A 19,975-nucleotide genomic window follows, 5' to 3' on the forward strand; every position below is an offset into this window, starting at 1 on the left:
TAACTATTGGTTACTTATGTTTTAAGTTATTGAGTTCCGTTTTTACTATGATTCTTATTTTTATCAAAATTATTATTGCTGGAATTATAAACAATGGTTTATCTTTCTGATAAAATATTTGGGTCGGGTTTGACTTGGGTCACCCGGCATGTGAGGTAGCTTGGTAGTTATCGGTAATTCGGCTAACCCACTATTTGAAAATTGATTTATTTTACTATTTAAATATTATTTAAATAATATTTCCTGAAACGAATTTTAAAGCGGGATCTCAATAGACTGGTATTGTTTATGGCATTATAATTTATTTAAGTATTGTATTTACTCTATGTGGTTTCTAGCTGACTTGTAGTTTGTGCTAGTCATATGTGGTGTCTAGTACTCATTAGAGTTAGGGTCTGATTTTAATTATGATTTTAATATTTTATTTAGACCCGTCGACTGTTCGTACTTCAGAGGCGAACCAGAGTTAGATTGCTTGTCAGGATCACGTGGATTTAGCAAGCAGTGAGTTTATATCTCTATTTACCTCTTTATTAAGCAAATGTTATATTTTGTAAATATATATGTATAAGCAGCTTTTGAATTGTTTTCGGCATTGTGGATTTGATTTGGAACGTGCTACTCGATGGGCATCATCGGGATTGCGTGCGCACCGGTAATGATTATGGTATTAAGGTAGGTTTGAGATACGTCTCACCTTAGTGAGGGCACCGGTGGAAGATACGTCTCCTGGGCTCACTATTTATTAAGTGATAGTCGGGGATCGGTTATTGAGATACGTCTCACCGACACGACAATGGATTTAGAATTGTGGTTCAGGGTTTCATTGATAATCCATGATGAAAATGTTTTATTAAATGTTTTAAAGGTTTTTAACTTAATAAATATAAATGGTTATATAAACTCTACTCAGTAAATCTGACCCCGTTGTTTTCCCAAATTTTCCAGGTTTGTGATTTGAGCATTTGTCGATCTCCGTTTCTTCATTCCCGGAGGTTCTTTATTTATTTTCAGATTAAAAGAGTCGAACTGTTTTAAACTCTTAGACCGCAGTAGTAGTATTGGATTATTTATGTTTTAGTCTTATACTTAATGTTTTAGACTATTATTTGTTGATATAGTTCAACCATGATTTATCGCTTTAGCATGATTACAGTGTTTATGGAATTATATATATTGCCATGCTGTTAGACATTATTTGCAATAAGCGTATTTCAAATATATGTTGTTATACTGTACTGCTAGATTAGGCTGAAGTCTCGGTTGCCCCCGAGCATGTGATTTTTCTGCAGGTTTAATTGTTTTAAATGTTATAAATTGGTTATCCGCAAGGCTAGCTACGGGTTTTGGTACAACCATACCCATACCCTAGCGCCGGTCACGATTCATGAAAATGGGTCGTGACAAACTTGGTATCAGAGCTTTGGTTTCAAACCAAGGCCTTTAAATTGTTAAGTGTTTAATTGTTTGGCATGTTAAGTGACTAAATTGTCCTAGGAACTACTGCGGAATTAGGATTCGAGTCTTGTCTTTGAAACGTCATCTTTTGTTTTCAAAACTTTCTGCCTACTCCTATAGGGATGTCGTGAGTTAGTCGTGTGAATTTATTTGCTTTATTGTTTACTGTATTGTTATTTTCACTTGGGTGAATAAATTTTTATCATTGTTGATTTCTCGGGAAATCTTAATTGGTGCTTGTTTTGTTTCATGCTTGGGTATGAAATTTGCTGTGTTATTTAAAATTTTTCTTCTTCATTCTTAGGAATGAATACTCGTACTCGTGCTGCGGCTTAGCGAAATGCTGATGTTGATGATGCAATCTCCATGGAGGTGGATCAGAATGAACCAGAGGTTCATGCTGGTAGAGGACTAGCAGGCAGAGGCCCAGCTGGTCGGGGTCGAGCTGGTCGAGGTCGTGGTGGCCGAGGCCAAGCTGGCAGAGGTAGAGGCAGAGGCGTAGGACGCGGTGCTGCAGGGGGTGCTCAAGCACCAGGTGCGGCACAACCTGGGTTGGACGATTTCGACTTCAACACGTTTTTGGCTGGAGTCGCTGCGTTACAACTCAACCAGGATTAGCTACAAGCGGGACAGGTCGCTTTGCAGGATCAGTATGCGGTTTTGGGTCAGATTGCTCAGCAACAGCAACCACAGGATGGTGGTGCAGTAGTTGGTGGTGTCGGAACCGCTGACAGGGATCTGGTATTGGCTTACATGAGGCTGAAGCCAACTGAGTTTGACGGTTCTGGAGACGCGCTGGATTTTCTAGAGGAGGTTGAGCAGAATGCTCGGCGACTACAGGCTACTGAGCGTCAGACCGTTGTTCTAGTCGAGATGTCAATGAAGGGTTCAGCCGGAGACTGGTTTCGTAGCTCTATTCATGCTGACATGGCTACCATCTCCTGGGATCAGTTTGTGGCGAGATTCAGAGCTTTCTTCTTGCCGTTTTCAGTGACAGAGGGTCACAGAGACAGGTTGCTCTCACTTACTAGGGATGATTGGTCGGTATCCGAGTACACGACAGAGTTCGTGAGGTTGGGTCGGTTCGCTCCGGACTTGCAGACAGATCAGCAAAGGGTGAACAATAGATACGTAAAAGGCTTAGGGCGTGATTTTGTGAGTTTGCTGACTGAGACGCGCAGAGACTTTACAGACGTAGTAGACAGTGCTCGGCGTATGGAGAGCTCGCTATTGCAGTTTGGGGATATTTCTGGTCCTTCTCAGACCAAGAAGTCTTCTGGTCCTGGACAGCAGAGTGGTGGTGGTAGCTACCAATCGGCACCTTCTCAGTACAAGAACAAGAAGAGGGGTGTCAAGAAGAGCTATCAGCCGTACACCTACAGTTCAGGCAACAGCGGTAGCAGCCGCAATTTTGGGCGTGGTAACGGTGGAGGTGCTAGTTTTCCTTTCTGCCAGAATTGCAGACGTCGACATCCGGGCGAGTGTCGTTTAGCACCAGGAGGCTGTTTTACTTGTGGCCAGCCGGGTCACTTTGCTAGAGAGTGTCAAGCATCTGGGCAGCAGATGTCGGCAGCTAGTGTCGCTCAGCCATCCTATCAGAGTCAGAGACCAGCGTTCTCTACACCAGCAGGGTTTTCTCAACCTGCCGCTTCTTTTGGTGGCCAGCGAGGCCGAGGTTCTGGAGGGCGTGGTTTTGGAGGCCGTGGAAATGGCGGTAGAGGTTCTAGCAGCTATGGTACCGGACAGAGTTCACAGCAGCAGAGTCAGGGTCAGGCCAGAGTTTTTGCCTTGACTCCTCAGGATGCTCATGCATCTAACGCAGTGGTGCAAGGTACTCTTCACATTTCTTTCGTAGATGCTCTTGTTTTATTTGATGCGGGTGCAACCTACTCTTTTGTGTCTACGTGTTTTGCTGCTAAGTTGGGTGTAACACCAACAAGTTTGTGTGAACCTTTATCTGTTTCTACTCCCTTGTCTGACTGTGTGGTGGTGGACGTTGTGTATCCATCGTGTTCCGTGGTTATCCATGGAAGAGACTTGCGTGCTGATTTAGTTGTTTTGGATGTTCTTTCATTTGACGTGATTTTGGGGATGGATTGGCTGGCACGCCATTATGCTTCGATCGACTGTCGAGGGAAGTCGGTTGAGTTTCGGATTCCAGGTGATCTACCGTCTTTTCAAGGGGAAAAGGCGGAGGCACCGAAGAATCTGATTTCTGCGATCAAGGCAAAGCGGATGATGAGTAAGGGTTGTCAAGCTTTCTTAGCTGTGGTTCGAGACATGGATGCTGAGGTGGGCAGTATGAACACTGTCCCTATAGTGAATGAGTTCACTGATATTTTTCCAGAGGAGTTGCCTGGATTACCACCTGATCGGGATATCGAGTTCTGCATTGACGTTGTTCCTGGAACTGGTCCTATTTCGATACCGCCGTATCGGATGGCTCCAGCTGAGCTGAAGGAGTTGAAGGAGCAGTTACAAGAACTGTTGGACAGTGGCTTCATCAGACCGAGTACTTCTCCGTGGGGTGCTCCAGTTCTGTTTGTTAAGAAGAAGGATGGTTCCTTTCGACTTTGTATCGACTACAGACAATTGAATAAGGCTACCATAAAGAACAGATATCCTCTTCCTCGCATCGACGACTTGTTTGATCAGTTGCAGGGTGCGAAGTGCTTTTCCAAGATTGACTTGAGATCCGGGTATCATCAACTTCGGATTCGGGACGTCGATGTGCCTAAGACTGCTTTCAGAACGCGTTATGGGCATTTCGAGTTTCTAGTCATGTCGTTTGGGTTGACTAACGCACCAGCAGCGTTTATGAACATGATGAATCGGGTCTTCAAGCCGTTTTTAGATCAATTTGTTATCGTCTTAATTGATGACATCCTGATTTATTCTCGGAATGAGGAGGAACATTCTTATCACTTGAGAACTATACTACAGACCTTGCGAGAGCATCAGTTGTATGCTAAGTTCTCAAAGTGCGAGTTTTGGCTGGAACAGGTTACCTTCTTAGGACACGTTGTGTCGAAGGATGGGATCAAGGTTGACCCGAAGAAGATTGAGGCGGTCATGGATTGGCAGAGGCCGAGGTCAGTTGCCGAGATTAGGAGTTTTCTTGGATTAGCTGGCTACTACCGTTGGTTCGTGCAGGATTTCTCTCGAATATCTGCACCTTTGACTAAGCTGACACAGAAAGGTGTTAAGTTTGAGTGGACCGACAAGTGTGAGGCAAGTTTCGAGAAGCTGAAGGAGATTCTGACTACAGCCCCTGTTTTGGCGTTACCTTCTGGCATAGAGGGTTTTGCTGTGTACTGCGATGCTTCTCGGATTGGCTTAGGTTGCGTGTTGATGCAACATGGACAGGTGATCGCCTATGCTTCTCGTCAGCTGAAGAAGCATGAGGTGAATTACCCTACTCATGACTTGGAGTTAGCTGCTGTGGTTTTTGCTCTGAAGATCTGGAGGCACTACTTTTACGGTGCGACTTGCGAGATCTTCACTGATCACAAGAGTCTGAAGTACATCTTTGATCAGCGAGAGTTGAATCTGAGACAGAGGAGGTGGCTAGAGTTGCTGAAAGACTACGACTGTACTATTCAGTACCATCCTGGTAAGGCTAATGTGGTAGCCGATGCATTGAGTCGCAAGTCTTTGGGCAGTTTAGCCCATATTTCTGAGGTTGGGCGTAGACCCATGGTTAGGGAGTGGCATAGTTTGATAGCTTCGGGCTACGGTTTCCAGGTTTCTCAGAACGGGAGTTTGTTGGCACAACTGCAGGTGCAGCCGGTTTTGATTGATAGGATTAAAGCTTTACAAGCTGAGGATCCACAATTGAAACGGATTATGGATGAGATCCATCTGGATGGAAATTCCGAGTTTGTTTTTGTTGACGGAGTTCTCAGGTTTGGTTCAAGACTGTGCGTTCCAGATTTGGATGGTTTGAGAGACCAGATTCTGGAGGAAGCGCATAGGTCAGCTTACAGTGTTCATCCGGGATCTACCAAGATGTACCATGACCTCAAGGGTACGTATTGGTGGAGCGGAATGAAGAAAGATGTTGCAGAGTACGTTTCCAAGTGTCTGACTTGTCAGCAGGTGAAGCTGGAACATCAGAGACCTTTTGGCTATCTGCAGCCACTACCTATTCCAGAGTGGAAGTGGGAGCGGATTGCCATGGACTTTGTTGTTGGTTTACCACGTACTCGACAGGGGTACGATTCCATCTGGGTGATAGTTGACCGTATGACCAAGTCACCTCATTTCCTTCCGATCAAGGTTTCGTATCCTGCTTCGAAGTTGGCTCAGTTGTACATCGACAGGATTGTCAGTTTGCATGGTGTACCAGTTTCGATTGTTTCAGACAGAGGTTCGGTGTTCACTTCGAGGTTCTGGAAAGCGTTACAGGAGTCCTTGGGTTCTCGTTTGGACTTCAGCACAGCTTTTCATCCTCAAACTGACGGACAGTCTGAGAGGACTATTCAGACATTGGAGGATATGCTCAGGATGTGCATTCTTGATTTTCAGGGTAGCTGGGATACTCATTTGCCGTTGATTGAGTTTTCTTACAACAACAGTTACCATGCGAGTATTGAGATGGCACCTTATGAGGCTCTGTACGGACGCAAGTGTCGATCTCCTATCTGCTGGGAAGAGGTCGGCGAGCGGAAGTTGTCTGGTGCTGAGATTATTCAAATTACCTCAGAGAAGGTACCGTTGATAAAACGGAGGTTGGAGACAGCTTTTAGTCGGCATATGAGTTATGCTGATCCGAAGAGGAAAGACATCGAGTTTCAGGTGGGAGACTTTGTGTTTCTTCGGATTTCGCCTATGAAAGGTGTGGTTCGTTTTGGTGTCAAGGGAAAGTTGGCCCCGAGGTACATTGGTCCCTATGAGATTTCAGAGAGAATTGGAGCTGTGGCTTATCGTCTGATTCTGCCGCCAGACATGTCGTTAGTGCATCCTGTGTTTCATGTTTCTATGTTGAGAAAGTGCATTTCTGATCCTTCACTTGTGATTGTGCCTCAGAGCGTTGAGATTGACCAGGAGTTGTCCTATGAGGAACAGCCAGTTGAGATTGTAGATACGCAAGTGCGTAGGTTACGGAACAAGGAGATTCCGATGGTCAAAGTTCTGTGGCGGAATCATTCTGTTGAGGAGTGCACTTGGGAGACGGAATCCGATATGCGGAAACGTTATCCTTTCCTCTTTCCTTGAGGTACGTGTATCTTTGATTGTGTGTTATCGTTGTTGTATTTTATGTGCCTTACGTGTTGTTATGCTCTAAATTTTGCGTTCTAAATTCGAGACGAATTTTTAATAAGTTGGGGAGAATTTAATATCCCGTATTTTTTTTCTTTTTATTATTTTAAATTATTTCAAATTTATATTTTAAATTTTTCATTCCGTCAAGGTTTAGATAGATTATTATTATTATTACTAAATTAAATATATTAAGTATTTATTTTGATTATAAAAGAAAAAGAAAAGAAAAAGCCATGCATTCATATGCAATTCTCCTTATGGTTCACGTATATAAGGCCCATGCATGCCTTATTATTGGATCAACATTATATGGCCATCCTTTTTGAAAAATTAAAAAGCCCATTCTTACAAATTCAAGGGCCATGCTTCTAAACTTAATTATACAAACAGCTGCAGAAACTTCATTCTCCTCCTTATATGCTTCTGTCATGTTTCTTCATTCTTAAAACCTACATCTCATTCTCTATTAAACAACAGCAGCCGCCATTCCCTATTAGCAAGATCTGAAACTTCAAATCATCATTCTCCTCCATTTGGTTCAAGCTACGGTAAGTTTTCCGTTCATCTTTTAACTTACCTTCATTGTTACGATATCTTCATAAAACGGTTCTTGATTCTAGCTTATTGTTTTAGCTTCTAATCCGAAAATTCTTCGACGATTCACATCGATTCGACGTTCTCTTCGATCCCTACGTTTCGGAATCATATACGGTACGTAAAGATTCCTCTGTTCGTCGCCGTTACGATTTGCCGTGTTCTTGATATTTTGCTTCTGCTTCATTAATTGTTGACGTTACTGCCGATTGTCATTATTGTTTCGACAATGAATTTATGTTGTTCTTGGATTAGAATCTCATGTGTTATTGTAGTTAATCGAATTGCTTTGGTCGAAATGATTTATATGATTTGTTCTTCGGTTTGAATATTTTGGCTGCTGATACTTCATGTTCATCATTCTTGTTGCTGCCATTCTCTTTTGTTCTTGATAGTTGAATTTGTTATTGTGGGCTAATATGTTTTGCTTTTAATTTTGGCCTTCTGTTGGTATTTTGGCGGCAGTATAAATTTTAATTTGATTTCAAATATGTTATGTGGTTTCTAGGTTATTGTTAATGGAGATTTTTATAATTGTTGAAGATGGTTGCGGCAATTTTAGCATTTGAATGAGTTTGGGTTCTTCAATTGTGTATTTTAAAAGATGTTGGCCATTTTGGCTATTTTGTTTATTTTTTTTTATAATTACTCATAATTGATTATGGCAGTAGTATGATTGTCCAATAATGTTTGAGAATTTTGTTCATTGTTCCAAGTTGTGTGGGTAATTGGTTTGCTTAATTATGGTTTGTTGGTTCCTAAGTATTATTGGTTTATTCATAATTAAATCTAAGGTTTTTATTTAGTTAAATATTAATTTTAAAACCGGACTTTCAATTATCGTTTTAAATTTTAAATTTCTAATTGTAAACATTATTTTATATATGAAAAATAATGTTGATTCGAATTTAATTTGAATTGTCTTGATTATTATATTTTGAAATGATACTTTATTTTAATCCTTTTAATCGGCTAATTACTCGGGTAACTATCATTTTTTTTATGACTTGGTGTGCCAAATTGCTAAATTATAAATTAGCTTTAAAATATTTTCTTAACTTATTTTAGCTAAGTAATTTACGGTAACTATTGGTTACTTATGTTTTAAGTTATTGAGTTCCGTTTTTACTATGATTCTTATTTTTATCAAAATTATTATTGCTGGAATTATAAACAATGGTTTATCTTTCTGATAAAATATTTGGGTCGGGTTTGACTTGGGTCACCCGGCATGTGAGGTAGCTTGGTAGTTATCGGTAATTCGGCTAACCCACTATTTGAAAATTGATTTATTTTACTATTTAAATATTATTTAAATAATATTTCCTGAAACGAATTTTAAAGCGGGATCTCAATAGACTGGTATTGTTTATGGCATTATAATTTATTTAAGTATTGTATTTACTCTGTGTGGTTTCTAGCTGACTTGTTGTTTGTGCTAGTCATATGTGGTGTCTAGTACTCATTAGAGTTAGGGTCTGATTTTAATTATGATTTTAATATTTTATTTAGACCCGTCGACTGTTCGTACTTCAGAGGCGAACCAGAGTTAGATTGCTTGTCAGGATCACGTGGATTTAGCAAGCAGTGAGTTTATATCTCTATTTACCTCTTTATTAAGCAAATGTTATATTTTGTAAATATATATGTATAAGCAGCTTTTGAATTGTTTTCGGCATTGTGGATTTGATTTGGAACGTGCTACTCGATGGGCATCATCGGGATTGCGTGCGCACCGGTAATGATTATGGTATTAAGGTAGGTTTGAGATACGTCTCACCTTAGTGAGGGCACCGGTGGAAGATACGTCTCCTGGGCTCACTATTTATTAAGTGATAGTCGGGGATCGGTTATTGAGATACGTCTCACCGACACGACAATGGATTTAGAATTGTGGTTCAGGGTTTCATTGATAATCCATGATGAAAATGTTTTATTAAATGTTTTAAAGGTTTTTAACTTAATAAATATAAATGGTTATATAAACTCTACTCAGTAAATCTGACCCCGTTGTTTTCCCAAATTTTCCAGGTTTGTGATTTGAGCATTTGTCGATCTCCGTTTCTTCATTCCCGGAGGTTCTTTATTTATTTTCAGATTAAAAGAGTCGAACTGTTTTAAACTCTTAGACCGCAGTAGTAGTATTGGATTATTTATGTTTTAGTCTTATACTTAATGTTTTAGACTATTATTTGTTGATATAGTTCAACCATGATTTATCGCTTTAGCATGATTACAGTGTTTATGGAATTATATATATTGCCATGCTGTTAGACATTATTTGCAATAAGCGTATTTCAAATATATGTTGTTATACTGTACTGCTAGATTAGGCTGAAGTCTCGGTTGCCCCCGAGCATGTGATTTTTCTGCAGGTTTAATTGTTTTAAATGTTATAAATTGGTTATCCGCAAGGCTAGCTACGGGTTTTGGTACAACCATACCTAACTCTGGTTCGCCTCTGAAGTACGAACAGTCGACGGGTCTAAATAAAGTATAAAATCATTATTAAAAACAGACCCTAACTCTAGAGAGTACTAGACACCACATAGGACTAGCACAAAGACAAGTCAAGGTAAATCCAAATCAGAGTAATCACAATATTCGAAAAATAAATAAGTCATAAACAAATCACGTCTATTGAGTTCCCGCCTTAAAGTCCATTTAGAAAAATATTATTTAACTAATATTTAAATAAGAAATTAATTTAATTTCCAAATAGCGGGTTAGCCGAGTTACCGATAACTACCAAGCTATCTCACATATCGGGTGACCCAAGTCTAACCCGACCCAAAATATTTAATCAAAAATATAAACCATATTTTATAATTTCCAAAATAACAATTTGATAAAATAATAAATCAGTATTTAAAACGGAACTCAATATCTTAAGGTCCAAGTAACCAATAGTTACTAATAATTTATTTAATTAAAATAAATAAAAAAATATTTAAAATTTAAAACGTCAAATTGACACGCCTAGTCAATAATTTCAAAATATAATAATTACCCGAGTAATTATAAATTATTGATTAAAAATATAATTATCACTTTCCATTAATAATAATATATAATAATAATAATAATAAATTATCTAAAACTTGACGGAATGCAAAAATTATAATTAATAATTTAAAAATAATAAAAGAAAAATACGGGATATTACAATTAAATAACTAATTAGTTAATGACAATAAAACCTTTATTTAGTAATAAATTGAGAAGGATTATTCAGTAAATTTGCCTGCCCCCCCATCCGTGCTTTTATATATAGTACAAGCGTTTCTCCACGTACTACGCACGTGAGCGAATATGACCCGTTATTTAAATTTAAATTTAATTTAAATATTAATAAAATACTAATTTTTTAAATAGACTATTATAGATTATATCGCGTTCGTGATATTAATATGACCCGTTATATATATATATATATATATATATATATATATATATATATATATATATATATATATATATATATATATATATATATATATATTATCACGTGCTACGCACACGACGACATTTATATAACATGACAAAAAATTATCCTTACTAAATTTTGTTTACCAATAATAATTGAACTCTTAATTAATTATAATATATTATTATTCGGTTTTTTAATATTAAATAATATCGTTAATCGGCATAAATCCATTAATACTCTTTCCTCTTTGAAAATATACCTAATATAATTATCAAAAAAATATACTTAATATTCTTACCGAGTTAGAAGTTAATAAAATTAATTTATAGTATCTTTTTAGACCAAATCAATTATCAGTCCGATTTGACATAATATAACGGAGAATTCATATAGGTTAAACCCATTTAGAGGCCCTTGTACTATATCATTTTTATTTAAAAAGCCCTTTTACTATTATTTGTTCTTAAGGTCCCTGTACCTGGCAAAATTCCGATTTTTAGGTCCTTTTAAGGGACTGTAGGAACAAAAACATTGTAAGTGGAGGGACTGGAAAAAACTAAAAATGGACCTGAAAATCAAAAATTATATAAGTAGAGGGACCTGAAAAATAAAAAAATAGTACAGGGACTTTTCGATCAAAAATGATATAGTAAAAGAGCCTCTAGATTGGTTTAGCCATTCATATACAATTATACATATGATACATACCTAATTAAAGGCATCCAATTTCCTTGATAAATTTCTGCTAATAATATGTTTGTCAGTTTGTCTTTTTAATACTACTATATGGATATTAGCTAGAGAAGCTGCTTGTAGGAAAATAAAATCTGAAAACTAATCTTTTTTTAATATAGACTCCTATTTAATGATTTCTAATCTACGGATGTATATCATTTTTTTTTTACTTAAACTCCTATTTAATGTTAGACTCTTGTAACTTAGACTCCTATTTAACTTTAGACTTTTGTTTAATTTAAATTTTTATATTTATTTTATTCTATTAATTTTTACCTTTACTGAACTCTATTATCGTAATTTTGTCTGTCTTCCCCTCCTCCTTCCCACATAAAAGATAGTTATAGATAGATAGATGATAATGTGTGTTGAGATATACTTTTACAACTATAATACTGAAAAATTATTTTGTAAATCATTCTTACAATCAAATAACTTCTGTCAAGAAATTTACTTTTGTTGTTTTTATTCCAATAGTTAATACATAGAGTTCACCTTTTTAATTTTTTTGGCCTAATTACTTAGAAAATCCCCATCTTGTAATATTTTTTTGTTTATACCCTCACGTAGGAAAAAGTTCATTTGTACCCTTTTTTGATTTTTCGTTTTCATCTCTACCCTAGAATTTAATTTTTTTGATAATTAAATTAATTAAATGATGAAAACATTATAAATGATAATATTAATGTTTAATTAGAATATAAACTAAATATAAAGGATCATTTTGAATATTTTCTAAATGAAAAGAGGTCAAATTAGCTCTTTAGGGTAGAGATGAAAATGAAAAATAAAAAAAAAGGTACAAATGAATTTTTTCCTAGTATAGGGTATAAACGAAAAAATATTATAAGGTGGGAGTTTTTTAAATAATTAGGCCTTTTTTTATATGTAAACCAATTAATCGAAGAATCTCTTTTATTTTTTCTATAAATTATTCTTTTTTAAAAAAAGGCACACTTTGACTCTTATGATTAAACAAAAAGAAATAATAAAACTTTAAGTTCGAAGATGGCTCACTTTGGTCCCAGACGTTGTCTAAAATAGTTCTCACCACACCGAAAATTTGACAATTTTACTTTTTCAGTCAAGTGATGCCATGGCATGTATGAAAAGTTCAAAAACATCCATAATGTTTAAAATACTTACTAATGTTATATTTATAACTTTTATCTAACAATTTTCACCCTTTTCTTCATTTCAATATCAATAATTAAATAATATTTAAAATTAAAATGTCAATTAACACAATCGGAACTCAATTGAACACTTCGAAACCTAATTAAACAAATCGAAACCTAAATTAAATAAACTAAATTAAAATTAAATATTCCTAAATCACCGTCGATTTTTTTTGAAATCTACATTTATAATCAAATTTTTTGCATCGGAGAAGACAGAAGTCTTCTCCGATGCAAAAAAAATTATTTTCTTTATTAAATTTAATAATATATTCGGAGGACTTTGGCCAAAAAAATGGCTTGAACGAGTTTAAGTGGTTTGGATAGATTTGTATAAGGCGGTAGCTAAAAAGTATCACGTCATTTTGGAATAGATTCAGGATAATAATTACCGGTGATTTAAAATTATTTTAATTGTTTTAATTGATTTAGTTAAGTTTAAATGAATTTTGATTGTTTTAATTAAATTTCGATTTGTTTAATTGGATTTCGAAGTGTTTAATTAGATTTTGAAATGTTTAATTAGATTTCAAAGTGTTTAATTGAATTTTTATTATTTTAATAAATATTTTAATTTTAATTATTATTTAATTATTGATATTTAAATTAAGAAAAAGGTGGAAATGATTAAAAAATTATAAATATAAAATTGATAAGTATTTTAAATATTAAGGATGTTTTTGAACTTTTTATACGTGCCAAGTCATCACTTGACAGAAAACGTAACGGTCGGTATGATGTTAACTATTTTGGACAACATCAGAGGTCAAAGTGAACCATCTTCGATTTTAGGGCCTTATTAATTCTTTTGGTCTAACCACAGGGGTTAAAAAAGCCTTTTGCCTTCTTTCTCTAATCATTGTCTCATTTTAGCATGTTTTCACGCAAAAAGTTATTAATAGAAGCAGAAATACTCCTATTTACGAGGACTTTTTGCACGGTTATTCATGTGTTTAATATTGAATTTCATCTCGTTTTGGCCTTTATCTGTTATGTTCAAGTGTTGCAGGTGTAGGCATGAATATGGGTGTATCTGGAGCTTAATAGAGCAAAAGCGGACCTCGGTGAAGAATCGTGAAGCTTTGGAGTGATTTTGAAGTGTTCTTTGAATTGAGAAGGTGGTGTCGCGACGCTACAAAGGGTGTCGTGTCGCGATACATTGAAGCATTGATGTCCCAAGTTCCAGCATAAAATGCACGACGGAGTCGCGACACTCTCGCGTCGTGCGTTTGGAAGACATGAGTGCCGCGTTGCAACACTTAGGAGAATTCGTGCTTGTCGCGCCGCGAAAGGGGGTGTCGCGACAGAAACCTGCACATGGATTTTATGTTCTTGGCCCTACGAGTTAGCGAGTTAATGACCGAAGTCCCTGGGCATTCTAGACATTACACAGGGCTCGAAATCATAGAATACCTTATGTTTGTGTCGAGTATAAATAGATATTGATTACATCGGGTTCGACTAATTACCTTTCCTTAGACATAAACCTCACCTTTATAGATTTTAGCTTTTCATCTCTTCGTTCTTAGATTGATTTCATTATTGTCTCGTCGATTATTATTAGTTTATATTCGAATAAGGTACGGTTGATCTTAATTTTATATTCAGTATTGGTTTTAATTACAAAATGATTTCTTCAATTATTTTTTTAAGTCTGTTTATTATTATGTCTAGTTAAACTCTTCGTTGAGAATTATTAATTGGAATTATGTTTATTTAACTAAATTGGGTTTATGAGTTTTTGTTCTTGATATGTTTTATTTGTGCTTAATGCTTAGTCTAAACTATTCACTTAATCTATGTCATATGTTTTAGTTTTAACTCGAGAGAGTAAAATAGCAATATAACAACATAATTAAGAACATAGGAGTTAATTGTATGAGAGTGAGTTAACAAGTGTGTGTTCTTTTGATTCGCTTAATAACCATTTAATTAATTAATACTTAGGTTAATCATTGTTCGAGAGTGAATAGTTAACCTATTATCATTTAGTTTTATGCTTTTGTCTGTAATTGCTCGAGAGAGAATTTTAGGTGTCTCTGATTAGTCTGAACCATATCAGAACAATACAATTCGGAACCCAATCAAATAAATAGCATAACGAAAATTAATGATCCATGTTTTTTCTATTATTGTTAAAACACCATTTTAATTTACAGCTTTAGTTCATTCAATTTACAAATGTTCAATCCTCTGTTAAATTACTCAAACAACTAAAAATATCTTATCAAATATCCAAATCGAGTCTCCTAACTGGTTGTCTTTAGAAATTTTTCTCCGTGGATACAATATTTGGACCTCGCAGTCTATATTACAAGTTAGCTACGTACGCTTGCATATTTTTACCACCAGTTATATAACGAGATAAAAGAGGCAATTTATTTGTTTTGTTAAACATTAATAACGCAGTAATAACAGAGAAAAAAAACATAAAAATAATCTTCATTACTGATAATAAAGTACATATTTTAAATAGCGTTATTTCTACCAAATAGCACAATTTTAGCATTTTTTGCAAACACATACTACAATTTGTATCAAATATTAGCACAACCTTTCAAATATTTTTAAATTTTAGCCTATGTCTCATTACCGACTATTGAAATCTAACATGACTCGCCGGATTGCTTCGTTAGCGTCAACATGGCCTTCTTCATGTGATGTCATTTTGGATTATTCCTACTAAATGGCACAAACTATCATTTTATCTCAAATATTAGCACAACATTTCAAATATGTTTAAATTTTAGCCTAAAACCCATTTCCAGCCATTAGAATCACAGCTAAGTCTAATATTACAGTCATAAATTCACAACCCTAGAATCGCAACCATAAATTCACAAACTCTAACATCACAGTCAGAAATTCACAACTTGAACATCACTACCGTAAAGTTAGAAGCATAAAATCTTTCAATCAAAACATCTAACAAAAATTTTAAAATAAAATATCGGAATCAAAAGTCTGATCCACATTAAAACCCAAAATTCAAAAACGAAAAAATCAAAATAAGTAAAATAACTAAATTAATTTAGTACTCGATAATTTTTATAACAAAAGTGATGTACCTCTAAGCATATGCTTGTTCATAATACCTAGCAAATTTTTATAGCATAAATTCACTACCCTACATATGTTATTTTATGATAAATTATGTGCATTCATTATTCTTTAATGTGCAAATTGAATTTCAATAGCCGAAAACGGGGTTTAGGCTAAAATTTAAAAATATTTGAAAGGTTATGCTAATATTTGAGATAAAATGATAGTTCGTGCTATATGGTAGGAATAATTCAAAACGACGTCGCATAAAGAAGGCCACGCTGGAGCCGGCAAGGCAATCCGGCGAGCCACATTGGATTCCAATGGCCGAAAACGAGACGTAGGCTAATAGATAAAAATATTTGAAAGGTTGTGCTAATATTTGAGACAAATAGTACTATGTTTTTAAATTGCAAAAGACATTGGAGGTTGTACTATTTGGTAGGAATAACCCATTTAAATTTACATTGCAATTTAAATCTAATAGTTATGACATAATAAAATAAATTTTACAATTAAAATTAAAATTAAAATTCTTAATTATAATTATAAGTACCTGAAAAAGTTTAAATACTTTTGACATTTGATATAAAAAAACTAAAAATGAAATGTACATTTTTTGATATCAAGATAATAACCATAAAACCATTAATGCGGCTAGAATTTTTCGTTAAGAGATTAATGTGGTGTTTGATAAAATTGAAAATTAAGTGCTGAAAATTATATTTGCTGATATTTTAAGTGTTGAATTAAATAAGTCTGCTTGATAACTGCGAGTATATAATTACTGAGTATTATTAATATTATTATATTTACATATCAAACCTTTAAAAATTAACTATTCTAAAAATAAATTACTAAATACATATTATATATTATTTAAATTTTAAAATATAAATAAATAATATATAAAGGAGATTATGAATATTACATATATCATAAATAAAAATCATAAATTTTAGTTGCATATGTTGATAATTAGTCCTTAAAAATTATAATGATGCTCATCTTTAACTTGAAAAGTAGCACTTCAAATAAAATACTAGTTTTTAAAACTCTAAAAAACCGTTTTATTAAATAATTAATGTTGTGTGTTACAAACAGAAGTTCAAATAATATTAAAAAGATAAAATATTAAATAATGACATACGAATAATGAAAAAATAAAGATAGAAAATTAAATATTTATAATGAAAAATATAGTCTTTGCAATTTTAAATGTTGATCTAAGTATAATACACATTGTGATATTAAAACAATATTTGAAATAAAATATTTTTATTCGTGAGTAACAATTAGAAATAATAAAAATATAAAGTTTATTCAATGATAAAACTAATATTTAATAAGTTAATGTTTCAGTAAAAAAATAAGTCAATATTTTTTATTTATTATTTTAAGTGGTTTTTGGCTTTGCTAAATGAGTTAATTGTCGAACCTTTTTAAATTATCAAACCAACTTAAAATAATTAAGTGTTTAATACATTAATTGAAGTAATAACTTATTTTAGTATCAATTAAACCTACACAAAAATCACAGCTCGGAGACAACCGAGACTTCAACCTAAATCTAACAATTTATATATATAATTATATAAATAAATGCTCGGCTCAACCCCGAAACTTTAACAGTATACTTATATAAAATCGAATCCAGCATATAATATGCCAACAACATAAATAAACAGTCGGACCAATCCAAAAAAATATAGTATAATAATCATAAAGACTGGTTAGTTCTACTGCAGTCTAATAGTAATTAATAGTTGACTAGTTTTATTAAAAACAAAAGAACCTCCAAAGGAATCAAGAAAACGGATATCAGCCCAAAACTCTTAATGATAAACCTTGTATTTTTTTTGAAAAACAACGGGGTCAGATATATTAAGATGAGTTCATACAACTATTTACATTTATTAAGTGAAAACCTTTAAAACTCCAAATCACTTTTATACTAATATAATACAACATTATGGAAATACTGTATTAAAATGATCCCAGCGTAAGTGCGACGTATCACACTGAATCCCAGAGTGGACGGGAACAAATCCTCGTCAATTCCCAGAGTAAGCAAGATATTAGTCTGCCGATCCCAGAGTACTTATCGGTGTACACAGTCTCGATACACGCCTATCGAGTAACTCGTTCCAATCCAGATCCATAATGGCTTAAAACAGTTCACAAACATTTAGATATATGAAAAATACAAAATTTACTTAATAAAAAGGTAAGTAGCGATATAAACTCACTACTTGCGAGTTCACGTGAAAACCTGGTAAGCAATAAAACCTGATTCGACTCATAATGAGCAGTCGACGGGTCTAAAAAATATAAATAATAATTAATAGCATCCCATAACTCGAGAAAGTACTAGACAACACATAGAACTAGCACATATATCGATCTATCCGAAGTACATACCCTCATAATGCCATTACACATAAATAGCCAAAATGCCACGGCATAAACCAACATGGAATAATCATACTTACTCACACTATCACCAAAGTCATACAACCAGTTAAGTCAAATTGAGTTCCCATTTTGAAATAATCCGGAAATTCATTTCAAATAAATTAGTCAAATTCATAAACATATTTTAAAACCAATAAGGTGAGTCAGCCAAGTCTCCACAGTTGTAAGACATGTTCTCACAAATCGGGCGATGCAAGTCTAACCCGAACTAAAAACTAGTCAGAGTAAAATCAGAGTAATATTTGGAACATTCTTTGATAAATCATAAAATTCATTATCTCGTAAAAACCAATTCCAATAAAAAACAATTATATCGCCAATATGTTTCAACACCTAACTAGGTCTAATGATTCCGTTATTGATAAATTTTTTGATATGAAAACAAACGTATAAAATTTTTCTACTGATATTTAATACTTTTTATATTGAATTAGACTCATTTTTTGTGAATCTATTTTTTTTATTTTTGATGATAGTTTTCGAATGAAAATAATACTTTTTTTGCCCTTAAAAAAATCTAGCTTCGTCCCTGTCCACATCTGTTATAATTCACATTTTCATCTCTTTTTTAAAGGCCTACTACTTAAAAAAATCCCGACCTTTTAACCCCGTTTCAATCCTAACCTGATGTTGCAATCTGGTCAATTTTATACTATTTTGTATTTTTGTGTTTCAATTGTACCCTTAAATATAAAATTGACGTTTTTTCATTTGAAAAAAAAAATTCAAAAACGTTATCCATGTCTAGCATATATTAATTGTATATGCTTAAAATGTATTTAGATTTAGTTACATAAATTAAGAATTTAAATTAGTTTTAGTTTGATTTCGTTTTTAGTTAGTTTTTAAAAATAAAAGACTTATTTGCACTTTTTTAAATGGAAATGAATTTAATTGTATTTTTAAACTTAATTAATTGAATGATTTCATCATTTAAATAAAAAATTGACAAAAATTGAAAAATTGAGGTACAATTGAAATGATAAAATATAAAATAAGGTAAAATTGACATATTTTTAACGTTAGCATAGGATTGAAAAATGACTAAAAGGTCAGGAGGATTTTAAGCATCAGGCCTTTTTTTAAATCAAACGATGAGTTTTTTTATTTTGGAATCCGTCAACGATTTAGTCTATTCGTTTGTTTTGGTAGCCAACCGAGTTAAACGACTAAATTAAGAATAATGATGTGGTCCCTATTTTTATTTCTAACAACCATTACAAGTGTTTTTAAAAATAGTTTCAAAGTATATTATATAAACTATTCTAAACTATTTTAATAAAATATGCAGGAGTGAAAATGTGAAATGTGAATCATGAAAAAAACAAAATTACAAGATTATAATTTTATTTATTTGATGCGCCTAGGATAAGAAACTCAATTGAGAGAATAGCGTAACAAAAATACAAATGATTTTATTTTTTGTATTTTTATAACTCAAAAGCAACAATTGTATTGTTACCATAAGAGATATATACGGTTAAAATAGTGAAAATTACAAAAAAATAGAATCAATTATAAAAATATGTACCTTTATAAATTTACATTTAATATCTAAAAATTTTATAAAAATACGAAATTTATTTTTTATGTATTGTATCAGAAATGTATTAAAAATATATTAATATGTATCAAAAATGTATTTTTCATAGTAATAAAAAGTTACGTAGATTATGTAAAAACAATTACATAAATTATGTTTCAAAAAATAATTTTTAAATAATTTAATTTTTTTGACTAATTACGTATTTTAGTAAATTAAGTGAGTTTTTAAGAAAGTTTTGTAATTATCTATACT

At 33.4% G+C, this 19,975-nt stretch overlaps 2 long non-coding RNA genes across 2 annotated transcripts; both read left to right on the plus strand.

The window, feature by feature from the left end:
• Positions 1-378: 378 nt before the first annotated feature.
• On the plus strand, positions 379-1,144 carry LOC126655073 (uncharacterized). The gene is made up of 2 exons (XR_007632879.2): positions 379-504; positions 949-1,144. It is a non-coding gene; the product is annotated as an uncharacterized LOC126655073 (long non-coding RNA).
• A 5,984-nt stretch (positions 1,145-7,128) lies between these two features.
• LOC126655072 (uncharacterized) lies at positions 7,129-9,544 on the plus strand. The gene is made up of 4 exons (XR_007632878.2): positions 7,129-7,271; positions 7,357-7,434; positions 8,830-8,904; positions 9,349-9,544. It is a non-coding gene; the product is annotated as an uncharacterized LOC126655072 (long non-coding RNA).
• The last annotated feature ends 10,431 nt before the right edge of the window (positions 9,545-19,975 follow it).

This window comes from Mercurialis annua, linkage group LG7, assembly GCF_937616625.2.
Source record: "Mercurialis annua linkage group LG7, ddMerAnnu1.2, whole genome shotgun sequence".
NCBI classification, from domain to species: domain Eukaryota; kingdom Viridiplantae; phylum Streptophyta; class Magnoliopsida; order Malpighiales; family Euphorbiaceae; genus Mercurialis; species Mercurialis annua.